Here is a 14808-nt window from a genome sequence, read left to right as displayed (position 1 = left end):
TACGAAAGGGAAGGAAAATTAGGATCTTCTAAAAATATTATTTACATTTACATTTTTATTAATGCAGAATATTTTTCTTGTAATTTTTTTAAGTAACAAGTGTCATGTTTTATTGTATAAGGTAAATTAAAATCTAGAATTTAAAATCTTACTCTATAAACAACTATATCTACTATATCTATAAGAACTAGAATTTTGAGGGAAGATCAGGGTGGTCTGAGAGGGATACAATTTAAAAAAATCAGAGCATATAGCTGCATAATTAATATTTTGTCTATGTCTGCAGCTGGGCTATTCCAGTCCTACCACTCAAAACCAATCATTCCATTAGCTAGTCTCTGTGACATTTTGTGGAAGTAATCAGCCTCCATTTTCTTACTAATGACATAAACTCAATCCCAATCAACTGAAGTTACAAAGGAAGTTTATTGGTTCACACAGCATGGAGATCCAGTGGTAGGACTGCATTTAAAAGTGACTGAATCCAATGTTTCAAATAATGGTGCATGAACTATGCCTTTCAAACTCTCAATTCTCCCTTCTTTTTGTTGTTTTTTTTTTAAATCCACTGCAAGAAGGCTCTTTCCACATGGTAGCAAAAAACAGATTTATATTATCCTTAGATTTCCTCTATCAGAATCTATGTCAGTCCTTTCAAAGGGCTCAGATTGGTCCTGACTGAGATCTATGCCAATGCTCTGAGCTGAAAAAAATAGGATACTTTGGGAAGATGGGGTCCACATGATTGACAACTGATAATACCAAAGGATCACAGAGAGTGGTGAGACATGTTTCCATAACAGGAAATGACGCTGATGTCCAATACAACTCGAATATTTAAATATATCCCATGAGGTTTGGGATAGTTGCTTTCTTTGTGCATGTCTTTCTCCCCTGCTAAAGTATGATCCCCTTGAAGATATAGAGAGATTTATCGTTCTACTCAGCCCTGCCATTTTACCTTATGTAGTAAGTGTTCGGTAAGTTTGCTGAATAAATTAATCTAAAACCTCCAAAACTGCCCATTTTGATTGGAGACTGTTTCTTGACTGCAGACAAAAGAAAATAATTATTTGTGCTACCTCAGAAAGATATAAACTAAAGCAATGAGCTTTGAGTCTCATGTAGATGGTAATCAAGTAGAGGACCTTTGCTGTTGTTGTTAAGTGCCATCGATTCGGTTCTGATTCATAGAGACGCTAGGCAGAACAGAACAAAACACTGCCCAGTCCTGCACCATCCTCACAATCGTTGCTATGTGTCTTAGTTATCTAGTGCTGCTATGACACAAATACCACAAGTTGATGGCTTTAACAAAGAAAAATTTATTCTCTTACAGTCTAGGAGGCTAGAAGTCTGAATTCAGGTTGCCAGCTCCAGGGGAAGCCTTTCTCTCTCTGTCTGCTCTGGAGGAAGGTCTGTGTCATCAATCTTCCCTGGTAGAGGAGCTTCTCAGCACGGGGACCTCTGGTCCAAAGGGTGTACTATTCTCCTGGCTCTTGTTTCTTGGTGGTAGGAGGTCCCCATGTCTCTCTGCTTGCTTCTGTCTTTTATATCTCAAAAGAGATTGACTTAAAACACAACCTAATCTTGTAGATTGAGTACTGCCCCATTAACATAACTGCTTCTAATTCTGCCTGATTAACATCACATCTGTATAATGCAGGTTGTTAATGAGTCTTCCTCCAATTCTGATGCCCCGTTCTACTTCATATAGTCCAGCTTCTCGGATTATTTGCTTAGCATACAGATGGAATAAACACGGTGAAAGGATACAACCCTGAAGGACACCTTTCCTGACTTTTATTCACACAGTATCCCCTTGTTCTGTTCGAAAGGCTGTCAGTGTACTGCTGCAACCATTTTTGAATTATCTTCAGAATAATTTTACTTGTATGTGGTATTAATGATATTGTTCAATAATTTCCACATTCTCTTGGATCACTTTTCTTTGGAATGGGCACAAATGTGGATCTCTTCCAGGCGGTTGACCAGGTTGCTATGTTCTAAATTTCTTGACATAAACAAATGACTCCTTCCAGTGTTGCATCCATTTTTGAAACATGTCAATCGTTATTCTGTCAATTCCTGGAGCTTCATGTTTACAAATGCTTGCAGTGCAGATTGAACTTCTTCCTTTAGTACCATCAGTTCTTGATCATATGGCACCTCCTGGAATGATTGAACATTGACCAGTTGTTTTTGGTTCAGTGACTCTGTGTATCCCTTCCATCTTCTTTTGATGCTTCCTGTGTTGTTCAATAATTTGTGCGTAAAATCCTCCTACTCATCTCTTACAACATACAACAAGCAGCCTTCTTAGAAGTACCCTCTAGCCCCACCATCTAGGGAGGGGTTCCTCCTCTGGCTTCCCAGTGGGCCACACCGAGCTCTATCAGAGCAGTTAGCACCTGCATCATATTCATCTCTTTCCTTGTTCATTCCTCTAGCCCCTAGAAAAGCACATGACAAAGACAGACATGGAAGAAAGACCAGGCGATCTACTTCTGAAAAGAAATTTGCCAGTGAAAACTTTATGGCTAGCAGTGAAACACTGCCTGATACAGTGCTGGAAATTGAGCCCCTCAGTACATCCACAGTAAACTGCCAGAAATTCAAGCTATGTTCAGAAGACGACATGGAACGAGGGATATCATTACTGATGTCAGATGGATCTTGGCTGAAAGTAGAGAATACCAGAAATAAGTTGACCTGTGTTTTATTAACTATGCAAAGGCATTTGACTGTGTGGATCATAACTAATTATGGACAACATTGCAAAGAACGGAAATTCCAGAGCACTTAATTGTGCTCTTGAGAAACCTGTGCATAGATCAAGAGGCAGTCGTTTGAATAAAACAAGGGCGCACTGCATAGTTAAGATCAGAAAAGATGTGTATCAAGGTTGTATCTTTTCACAATACTTACTCAGTCTGTATTCTGAGCAAATAATCCCAGAAGCTGGACTATATGAAGAAGCACACAGCATCAAGATTGAAGAAAGACTCGTTAACAATCTGAGATAATGCAGATGACATAATCTTATTTGCTCCAAGTGAAGAGGACTTGAAGCACTTACTGATGAAGATCAAAGACTACAGCTTTCAGTTATGGATTGCACCTCAACATAAAGAAAACAAAAATCCTCACAAGTGGTCTAATAAACATCATGATAAACTGAGAAAATATTTAAGTTGTCAAGGATTGCATTTTATTTGGATCCACAATCACTTCTCCTTTTGAGATAACTAAAGAAGATATACTCATAGGAAGCAAAACAAATGGAAATAAGCTTTTATAATCCCTAAAACCTAATGCAGGACTTTTTGATAAAACTGAATTAGGTCATTTGACCTAGGTGACATCCTAAGCATGTTCTCCCCTAACTCTTGAAACCAGCCAATATAGTTGCCTTGAAGATGGATACACTGCTTCATCCATACACGTGAGACAATGTAGAAAGACAGCAGGATCCTTGGGTCTTGAGAGTGAATTTGAAAAAACTGATGACCTTAGCTAATAGGAAACAGAGGCGAGTGTTACATACAGTGCATGGGCTTCTAGCAATCGGCATAATATTAGTCACATCGCAGATTTTCATCATCTGTCAAAGTCCCATCATGTGGCCAGTCAGACTGGTTTTCCTTCTCTTGGAAAGCAAAGGCACGAGGTCAGGCTTGGGACAAGTCTATGGAGACTCCTTCCCTGTTTATGTTACTGCTGCAAAGACTGATCTTTCTGAGCTAGTACAGTCTGCAGGCTAATTTATTTTTTAATTTAAAGTTATTTAGCCTTTGCATGTCTACAAAGCGTTTTTAAGGCAATGTTCAGCAGCAGAATACAATAAGGTTAATAACTGGGGAATAAAAATTTAAAAATCAGGTTTAAAGAGAAAGAATTACTGCCAGAGGTGTCACAGTTGAAAAATAAACACTCTTCATTTATATTTAGTTTTTATAAAATCTGTGCTGTCTCACTCTTCCTTTATGTCTCCTTCTTTCTCCTGAGTTTCAAAAGCAATGGAGAATAATAACAACAAAATACTGCAAACAACAATAACGATTCCTAAAATAGTATCAGAAACCATTTGTGCATAAAGAAGCCATCCTGTCTTATCATGAACTTTTTTTTACTTTAGTCCATCTTATACAAACCTGTTCATATGTTTGACCCTATAAACTCCCTTGATAATTTCTTTAGTCATAAGAAGTTCTCAAAAAAACATTGTGTCATGTTATAACACAAAGAACCAGCTATTCTGATTACAGCCTAAAAGTTAAACTTAAATGTGGTACCACTATATATATTAAGTAACTCCTTACATAAGGTCATTATTTTTCAGTACCCAAAGACGCAGTTCACAACTGACAACTTTTCTTTTGCTTAGTATTAGATTCAGATTTACTGTGAAACTAATTAAATTTAAGCTTAAACTCATTTGCTGAGGCCCTTCCCAGGCCATGGAGCCTCCAATAATGTGTTTTGGCAATAGCTATTTTCAATGCAATCAGTTAAGACCATCACCTCTTTTTCCCTGACTTCCTCTCCATCTGGTACTGGAATGGCCAAGGATATTTTTGGAATCTAGCTAAGGGGAAGAAAATTTTGGTATATAGTTAATTTAGATATACGGGAACATCTTTAGGTCCCTAGGTGGTGTGAACAGTTGATGCGGGCTGCTAACCAAAACGTTGGCAGTTCTAACCCACCCAGCAATGCTGCAAAAGAAAGGCCTGGTGATCTGCTTCCGTAAATGTTACAGCAAAAAAAAAAAAAAAGAAAAAAACCCTATGGAGCTCAATTCTACTCTGTAACACAGGGGTTGCCATGAGCGGCAATCAACTTGATGGCAACAGGTTTGCTTTTTGGGATATCGTTGTGTTTTTTCCATTACTTCCATGTATATTGGTAGCTGTCCTGGTACGGAGTGGTTTCCGAGAGCCCTCCTACCACCCGATATGCTGACTCACCTGAAACTGTGGATACAATGTTGCAGAGCTAGGCGTTACATTACTTTATAAACATGCTGCCCAGCAGACAGCATCCTGGAGGAGAAACAAGGTTCAGAATGTTCAGTGCCAGAAGCTAGTGTCTGGAAATTTTTTTCCAAATTTTATAACTCATGTAGGAAATAAAATTGACTCAAGTTTCCCAAATTTGACAACAATCCTAAAAATTTATGACATTAACAATAATAAGGTCTATGGCTGAGAGAAACTTGTTAATTTATCAATTAAGTTACATCAAATAAAAAGGGAATTTGATCATTCTAGAAGATGAGATTTTCTTTCAATTCTTTCTATTAAAAAGGTATTATAAAATCATTTTCATATGAAGCATAATAATTATTATTATAAGTATAATAATAAGTAAAATAATAATAATATTAGAAATCTAAATAACATAATTTAGTTTCCTGATATTTGTAGTTTGGGTGCTCTCAATTCTTAAGCTTTGATCTAAAGCAGTGAATTTTATATAAGAATAGAAAAATAGATTTCCATCTGTCAGACTGCTTTTTCTATTTTATTTTTATACCATGATCAAGTAATTGTTATAATTGCTTCTCTTTCTTAAGCATTTTCTATGTGCCAGATACTCTCCTTCATGCCTCATGAAACAGATATTTATTAAACACTGTCTGTCAGAGGTGCTTATAGATTCTGGAGATATAGAGATTAAAAAAGTCAAATGAGGTCTCTAAGTTGATAAGTTTAAATTTGAGTGGAGGTACAGCCGTAAACATATAAACAAAACTAATCAACAAGATATTTTCAGATACTGAGAAGTGCTATAAAGAAAATAAACCAGGGTGTTGTGATGGAGGGTCACTGGGAAGTCAAGTTCTAGGTGGGCAATGATGGACTTTCTGAGCAACTGATACTTAAGCTAAAACATGAATGATAAAGAGTCTACATTTCAGGCTAGTAAAGATTTCAAGTGCAAAGTTCCTCGAGCTGGAATAAGCTTTATGTGTTTTAAGAGCAGGAAAAAAAGGCCAGTATTACCAGAGAATAATGATACAAGAGCCAGAGTGGCAACGGTTAAGATCATGGCCCTTTAAGACGATATTAAGAAGTTTATGAAGCCCTGATGGCGTAGTGGTTAAGAGCTCAGGCTGCTAACCAAAAGGTAGACAGTACAAATCCACCATCCACTCCTTGGGAACCCTATGGTGCAGTTCTACTCATCCTACAGGGTCACTATGAGTTGGAATCCACTCAATGGCAAAGGGATTTTTTTTCTTTTTCTTTTTTTTTAAAGGGGTTTATGTTTTTACAAAGTGCAATGGCCACCTATTGGTGAGTGTTCAACAAGGCAGTGGTAGGATATAATTTCTGTTTTTAGGAAAGAATAATCTTTTGGATACGTGTTTGCAGGATGGGGTTATAGAAGGGTGTCTTAGTTACCTAGTGCTGCTATAACAGAAACACCACAAGTGGATGGCTTTAACAAAGAGAAATTTATTCTCTCACAGCTCAGGAGGCTATAAGTCCAAATTCAGGGTGCCAGCTCCAGGGGAAATCTTTCTCTGTCTGTTGGCTCTAGGGGAAGCTCCTTGTCATCAATCTTCCCTTGTCAAGGAGCTTTATAGCATGGGGACCCCGCGTCTGGGCTATTCTCCTGGCTTTTGTTTCTTGATGGTATGAGGTCCCCCTGTCTCTCTACTCGCCGCTCTCTCCTATATCTCAAAAGAGATTGGCTCAAGACACAAACCAATCCTGTAGATTGAGTCCTGCCTCATCAACACAACTGCCCGCAATCCTGCTCATCAATACCACAGAGGTAGGATTTACAATACATAAGAAAATCACACCAGATGACAAAATAGTGGACAACCATGCAATACTGGAATCATGGCTTAGCCAAGTTGACACATATTTTTGGGGGACACAATTCAATCTACGACAAAGGGTCAGACAGGAAGATGAGAGTGCGGATAGGAATCATGATGGGCAGCGAGGTGAGCCATCTCAATGTCTTGGGCTGAGTGGTAGCAGGCAAGGTGGGGGAAAAGAATATACTCTGGGTGTATTTTGGATTTAGAGACTCCTTATGAACCAGATACGAGGAGAGCAGGTGAGAAAGGAATCACAGATGACTTTACATGATGGGTCCTCACAGCAACCCTATGAAGTAAGGACATCATCCCTGCCCTACCTATAAAGAAAATGATGCTTCAAGGGGGGGGGGGGGAGTAAATTTCCCAAAGTAGTAAGAAGCAGGGTGAGAATTTAAACCCACTTTGTTTTATTTAAATACTTTCCATTGTATCGTGCAATTGGGAAGAAAAATACATATTGCTAAACTTATAGAAGAAGGGTAACAATCTGGACCCAACTTAGATCTAGTTGAAAGATGTCCTCTTGATTACTGAAACTCTTTTGGCTTATTTCTCCATAATAAATAAAATATCTATCATATTAAGAATTCTTCAATATTGCAACGCAAGGCTTGAATTTCTTCTTCAGATTTTTCAGTGGAAACTGTAAATAGAGAAAGAGGTAGTCATTTGAATAAAACAAGGAAATACTGCATGGTTTAAAATCAGAAAAGGTGTGCATCACGGTTGTATCCTTCCACCATACTTATTCAATCTGTATGCTGAGCAAATAATCCAAGAAGCTGGACTATATAAAGAAGAACTCGGCATCAGGATTGAAGGAAGACTCTAACAACCTGTGATACACAGATGACACAGCTTTGCTTGCTGAAAGTGAAGAGGACTTGAAGCACTTACTGATGAAAATCAAAGACTACAGCATTCAGTATGCATTACACCTCAATGTAAGAAAACAGAAACCTTTAAAATTAGACCAATAAGCAACATGATAAACGGAGAAAAGATTGAAGTTGTCAAGGATTTCATTTTACTGGAATCCATGGCATAAGGTGGCAATACAAACATGCAAAATATCACCAGCAATAGATCAGGTATTGATAGGAGGCAAAGCTCTGGGTGATTGCATGTTTGATACCTTTCTACATGTTTTTTCATAATGAGAAATATAATGAAGCTGGACGGTTGGTCCTACTTTCACTAGACAAAGTGGTGAAAGAAAGAGATGAGCTCAGGGCTTCAGAGTCAAAGCTCAAGCACAGCACAAACAACCTCAAAGTTTCCACTTGTGCCTTGAAAGAAAGCCCTATTTCTTGTAGTAACAGAGCTGATATTCCTGAAAACCAAACTCAGAATCTTATCGCAAGAGTGGCTAAATTACAATGCCAACTCAATTCCAAACCTCTAATGGTGTCTGAAGTTAAAGTGAAGGAAGAAATGGGATCCTGAAACTTGGGATGGGGACATATAAGCAGATATGAGGCAGGAAGATGGGGACACTGAGCCCCTAAATTCCATTGAATCACTCCTGCCAATAGAACCATCCCTCTCACTCTCATCTGAAGAGATTACTCCATTTTTATCTGCTAAGCCATCCTCCCCAGTAAAACCATGAGCCCCTCCATCCCCATCTGATGAGATTAACCAAGCTGTGTCTGAAGAGGCTTTGTCTGAGTTGTTGCTTGGGACATCACCTGAGGCAAATCCTTACAAGACAATGCTGAATTTGTCAAAATACATCCCCAACACCCATTTCGGCTTCTAGACCTAGAACCAGACTTAAGTACAAGTGACCCCCAAAAGGTGAAGTACAAAGTGTGACCCAGGAGGAGGTACACTACACTCCAAAAGAACTGCTTGACTTTTCTAATATGTACAAACAGAAACCTGGGGAATATGTGTGGTAATGGCCATTAAGGGTCTGGGATAACACTGCAAGGAACATAAAGATGGGTCAGTCCGAGTTTATTGATACGGGCCCACTAAGCACTGATTCTTCATTCAATGTTTCAGCTCGAGAAGTTAGGAAAGGATCTAATAGTTTATTTGGTTGAGTCACTGAAGCATGGATTATGCAGTGGCCTAGAGTAAGTCAAGTTGAAATACCAGACATGCCTTGGTATACTGTAGAGAAAGTATCCAAAGGCTTAAGGAAATTGACGTGTTAGAGTGGATTTATCAGGTTAAATCCACAGACTCACACATGGAGTGCCCTTTTACCATAACAAATTAGTGGAGGGAGCCCCAGCGTCCCTGAAGACTTCTGTGATTGCTATTTTAGGTAAGTCAGATTTGACAGTTGAAACTGCCCTAACTTAATTAAGTCACCTAACTACAATGGGGCTGACTGGACCCTGTAGTAGTAGGGACCTAATGGCAGCACTCAATCAACAAAGACAAGGTGGATGTGGTTACTGTAATGGACAGCAGAGTCAAAGCAGTAATCAGAACAGTCTGACTCCTGTGGAGTTATGGCATTGACTTGTTAGTCATGGTGTCCTAGGAGTGAAATAGATAGGTAATTTACTAAATATTTACTTGATCTGTGTAAGTGGAAGAATTTAGGTCAAGTGAACAGCCATCTGACTCAAATTGCCAGAATGGAGAGTCACAGGCCCTTAATCAATTCCTAGACTTTAGCAAGGTTACAGACTCACAACCCCTTGAATTAAGGACAGGCCAGGTTCCCTTGAGGAGGGACTCCAATGCACTGCCAAAAACGTATACTGTTAATTTTTCTCCTAGCCTTCTTCAAAGGGATGTATGGCGTTTTACTAGAGTGACTGCTCATTGGGGAAAAGGAAATAATCAGACTTTTCAAGGATTACTGGAAACTGGCTCTAAACTGACACTGATTCTAGGAGACCCAAAACATCCCTGCAGCCCACCAGTCAGAGTAAGGGCATATGGAGGTCAAGTTATTAATGGATTCTTAGCTCATGTCCATGTCACAGTAGGTCCAGTGGATCCCAGAATCCATCCTGTAGTGGTTTCCCCAGTACCAGAATGCATAATTGGAATACATAAACTCTGCAGTTGCTGAAAACCCCACATTAGATCACTGACAAGTGGAATAAGGGTTATTATGGTAGGAAAAGCCAAGTGGAAGCCATTAGAATGGCCCTACCTAGGAAAATAGTAAACCAAAAGCAATACCACATTCCTGGAGGGATTGCAGAGATTACTGTCACCATGAAGGATTGAAGGATGCAACTCACCTATTTGTCCTGTGCGAAAAACAGATCTTAGAGAATGACAGTGAATTATTGAAAATTTAACCAGGTGGTGACTCTGATTGCAGCTGCGGTTCCAGAAGTGGTTTCATTGCTTGAGCAAATTAATATATCTCCTGATACCTGGTATGTAGCTATTGATCTGGCTAATGCCTTTTTCTTCATACCTGTGTCAAAGGACCACCAGAAAGAGTTTGCCTTCAGGTGGCAAGGCCAGCAATACAACTTCAGTGTCCTACCTCAGAGCTACATCAACTCTCCATCCCTAGGTCATAATTTAGTCTGCAGGGACCTTGATAGCCTTTCCCTTCCACAAGATGTAAGAAAGAAGTATCAGTGACTCGACTTACTGGTAAAACATTTGTGTGCTAGAGGGTGGGAAATTAATGTCACAAAAATTCAGATACTCTCCACCTCAGTGATATTTCTAGGGGTCCAGCAGTGTAGGATTTGCTGAGATATTCCTCGTAAAGTGAAGGATAAGTTATTGCATCTGACATCTCCCACAACTAAAAAGGAGGCACAATGCTGTTTGGATTTTGGAGGCAACATATTCCTCATGTGGGTGTGCTACTGTGGCCTATTTATCAAGTGACTCAAAAAGCTGCTACTACTTTTGAGTGGTGCCCATAAGAAGAGAAGGCTCTGCAACAGGTTCAGGCTGCCATGCAAGCGGCTCTGCCACTTGAGCCATATGACCCAGCTGATCCAATGGTACTTGAAGTGTCAGTGGCAGATAGAGATGCTGTTTGGAGTCTTTGGTGGGCCCCTTTGGTGAATCACAGCACAGATCCTTAGGATTTTGGAGCAAAGCTCTGCCATCCTCTGCAGATAACTACTCTTCTTTTGAGAAACCACTTTTGGCTTGTTATTGGGCCTTAGTAGAGACTGAACGTTTAACCATAGGCCACATGGCCTGAGCTGCCCATCATTAACTGGGTGTTGTCTGACCTACAGAATCATAAAATTGTATGTGTACAACAGTACTCCATCATTAAATGGAAGTGGTATGTACGAGATCAGGCCTGAGCAGGATATGAAGGCACAAGTAAGTTGCATGAGGAAGTGGCTCAAATGCCCATGGTCTCCACTCCTGTCACATTACCTTCCCTCTCCCAGACTGTACCTATGGCCTCATGGGGCATTCCTTATGATCTGTTGACTGAGGAAGAGAAAACTTGTGCCTGGTTTAGAGATGGTTCTCCGTGATATGCAGGCAACCACTGGAAATTGGACAGCGGCAGCACTAAAGCCCCTTTCTGGGACCTCCCTGAAGAACAGTGGTGAAGGGAAATCCTTCCAATGGGCAGAACTTCAAGCAGTGCAGCTGGTTGTTCACTTCACTTGGAAGGAGAAATGGCCAGATTGTGATTGTATACTGATTCATGGGCTGTGGCCAGTCGTTTGGCTGGATGGTCAGGGACTTGGAAGGAACATGATTGGAAAACTGGAGATAAGGATGTATAGAGAAGAAGTAGGTGGATCAACCTCTCTGAAAGGGCCAAAGAACTGAAGATTCTTGTGTCTTGTGTGAATGCTCACCAAGTGATCACCATGATAGAGAAGGATTTTAACAATCAAGTGGATAAGATGACATGTTCTGTGGAAACCACTCATCCTCTTCCCTAGTACTCCTGTCATTGCTCAATGGGCTCATGAACAAAGTGGCCATGGTGGCAGGGATGGAGGTTATGCATGGGCTCAGCAACATGGACTTCCACTCACCAAGGCAGACTTGGCTACATCCACCGCTGACTGCCCAATCTGCCAGCAGAAGAGAACAGCACTCAGTCCCCGATAAGGCACCATCCCTCGAGGTGATTAGCCAGCAACTTGGTAGCAAGTTGATTACATTGGACTGCTTCCATCATGGAAAGGGCAGCATTTTGTTCTTATTGGAATAGACACTTAATGTGGATATGGATTTGCCTTCCCTGCACACAATGCTTCTACCTAAACTACCATCTGTGGATTTGCAGAATGCCTTATCCACCATCCTGTTATGCCACACAGCACCGCCTCAGATCAAGGGACTCACCTTACAGCAAATGAAATGCAGCAATGGGCTCACGCTCCTAGAATTCACTGGTCTTTCCATGTTCCCTATCATCCTGAAGCAGCTGGCTTCATGAAATGGGCTTCTAAAGGCACAATTATGGTGACAGCTAGCTGGCAATACCTTGCAGGAGGCAGTATGTGCTCTAAACCAGCATCCAATATAAGGACCTGTTTTTCGCATAGCCAGGATTCATTGGTCTGGGAATCAAGGGGTGGAAATGGGAGTGACACAACTCACTATTACCCCTAGTGACCCACTCACAAAATTTTTGCTTCCTGTCCCCAAGATCCTATGCTGTGCAGGTATAGAGGTCTTAGTTCCAAAGAAAAGGATGTTCCCACCTGGAGACACATCACTGATTCCATTGAACTGAAGTTAAGGATGCCACCTGGCCACTTTGGGCTCCTTATGCCTCTAGATCAACAGGCAAATAAAGGAGTTACCATATTGGCTTGTGTGATTGATCCTGATTACCAAGAAGAAATTGGATTGATATTACATAATGGAGGTAAAGAAGAGTGTGCCTGGAATGCAGGAGATTCCATAAGGCATCTCCTGAGCTTTTGCTGGAATAGGATCCTACAGCTGGCTCCTGTTTGTCTGACCTCTGGTTCTCAGGACTTGAGCTAGCACCTTACTTGCCGTCTTGCCTGCTGATCTGGAATTCGTTGGTCTTCACAGCCTGTGAGCCAGAACCCTGCTGTCTGACTTGCTGACCTTGGGTTTGCCAGCCCCTGAGGCTATGTGAATCAGGAGAAGCCCCCAGCATGATTCACATTCCATCCTCTACAAGCGTGTGAGCCATTTTCTTAATATAAATCTCTCTGTATATATATTTATATGTTTTACTAGTTTTGTTTTCTAGAGAATCCAGACTAAGACAAGCTAAATGAAAAAATAAAAATGAGGGATTCATAATACAATAGGTTTAAGAAACATTGAGAAATCTCTTTTTAATGCAAGGTTTCTTAGAACCTTAATAAATTAATGTGTATTGGGAAAGGCTAAGAAGGCAGCACAGTAAATAATATTTTAGAAGATACATAAATATAGTTTTTTTTTTCTTTTTCCTTTAGACCACTCACCAGATTGAAGTTCTGTAAAATAAATATTGGAAAATGTTGGTTTAAAACTCATTTAAGTTATCCATCACCATTGTTTTCACACACTAAAACTGGAATCTCAAAGATAAATGTGGATTTTTCCTTCCTAAAAATTTTAAGGATGAAGCCATAAAAACATTCTCTATGAACAGTTTAAGCTTCTTTTTCAACGGTTTCTTCTTGAAGAAAACTTATGCCTTGATTTTTTTTTTTTTTTTTTTCTGTGTGGCTAGGCTATGAGTGAAGGTATCTCTGAGGGCAAGGATGGTGCTGGCATTAGGGAAAACACTGCAAAATATCAAAAGTTAGAAAGTTCACATGAGTCAGAATCATAAAAGCCTACAACAGATAAAATAGTTTGCGTCAAAGTCCACCCAAAGAACATGGGCATGATAAGGTATGTGTGGGTCAGAGATAGCTATATTGAGATCCAAACCAGAGAACTGACTGCCTGGCAGTAGACCTGGAATAGAAATACCTTAGAACTGCATGCAAAACTCCCTGGTGGTGCAGTGGTTAAGAGCTCAGGCTGCTAACCAAAAGATTAGCAGTTCGAATCCATCAACTGCTCCTTGGAAACCCTGTCGGGTAGTTCTCCTCTTCCCTACAAGGTTACTATGAGTCAGAATTGACTTGATGGCAACGGATTTGGTTTTTTTTTTTAGCATTGCATGCTAGAAGGAAGTAGACTAGAGCTGAAGGAGAAATATCATGTGATCGAGTTTCTCTCCTGTAGGAATTAGAGTGTGAGCAAGTTTAAAAATAAGACCCCAAAATTCAGTGGCTCCAACAAAATAGTAATTTATTTCATTTTTACCTAATAATACAGGAAGGTTGATGAGCTCCTCTCCAGGTCAACTTCTCAGGAACCCAGGCTAGAGAATAAACTCTGTTATCATTAGTGTATAACTTCCAGTAGGCAGAGAGCAAAATGGAGGAGGTAGTCCAGAATGAGTAACCTTTAAGCTAGTAAGACAAAAGGTGCAAACATTACCTCCATTCTCAACCCATTGGTGAGATTTTAGTGACAAAAGATCCTAGGCCTAAGAAGAAAAAGAAAACAGCTTTTGAGAAGTTGACAAGAGTCTTTACCACACTACTCAGAGTAATAATAAAGTGGTCTTTTTCACTAAAAGAAGTAGAATTTAAACCCACCACCACTGTATGGGGCTGAATAAAGACGACTACTGAACAGGAGAAATAGTCCTTAGCAAGGACCATCAGCAGCACCAAAAAGTTAAAGATCTACCATAAGCCATTGTCTGGTGATGATATCTAGAAACAGGAATGTAGTACGGGGCATTGGAGGCTGCTCACCAAAGGAGATGAGTAGGGCCACGCAGCTATTTAATGTAGTGTTGGATTAAGAGACTTATCTTTCAATACCTTCTCTCCAAGGTATTGTCTCTCCAATTTTACCAGGTATACAAAAAATGGAAGATATATTCCTAAGGAATTTACATTTATCATAGGCATCATCTTTTATGGGATTACTACTGTTATCTTTTAGTCCCAGCTATTTACTCATTCTCTGTAAGAGCCTTTGGCGTAACTTGACAATAGGTATTGTTC

This window comes from Trichechus manatus, unplaced genomic scaffold (genome assembly GCF_000243295.1).
Source record: "Trichechus manatus latirostris isolate Lorelei unplaced genomic scaffold, TriManLat1.0 scaffold00047, whole genome shotgun sequence".
Lineage (NCBI taxonomy): Eukaryota > Metazoa > Chordata > Mammalia > Sirenia > Trichechidae > Trichechus > Trichechus manatus.
Note: the sequence above shows the minus strand (reverse complement) of the source record.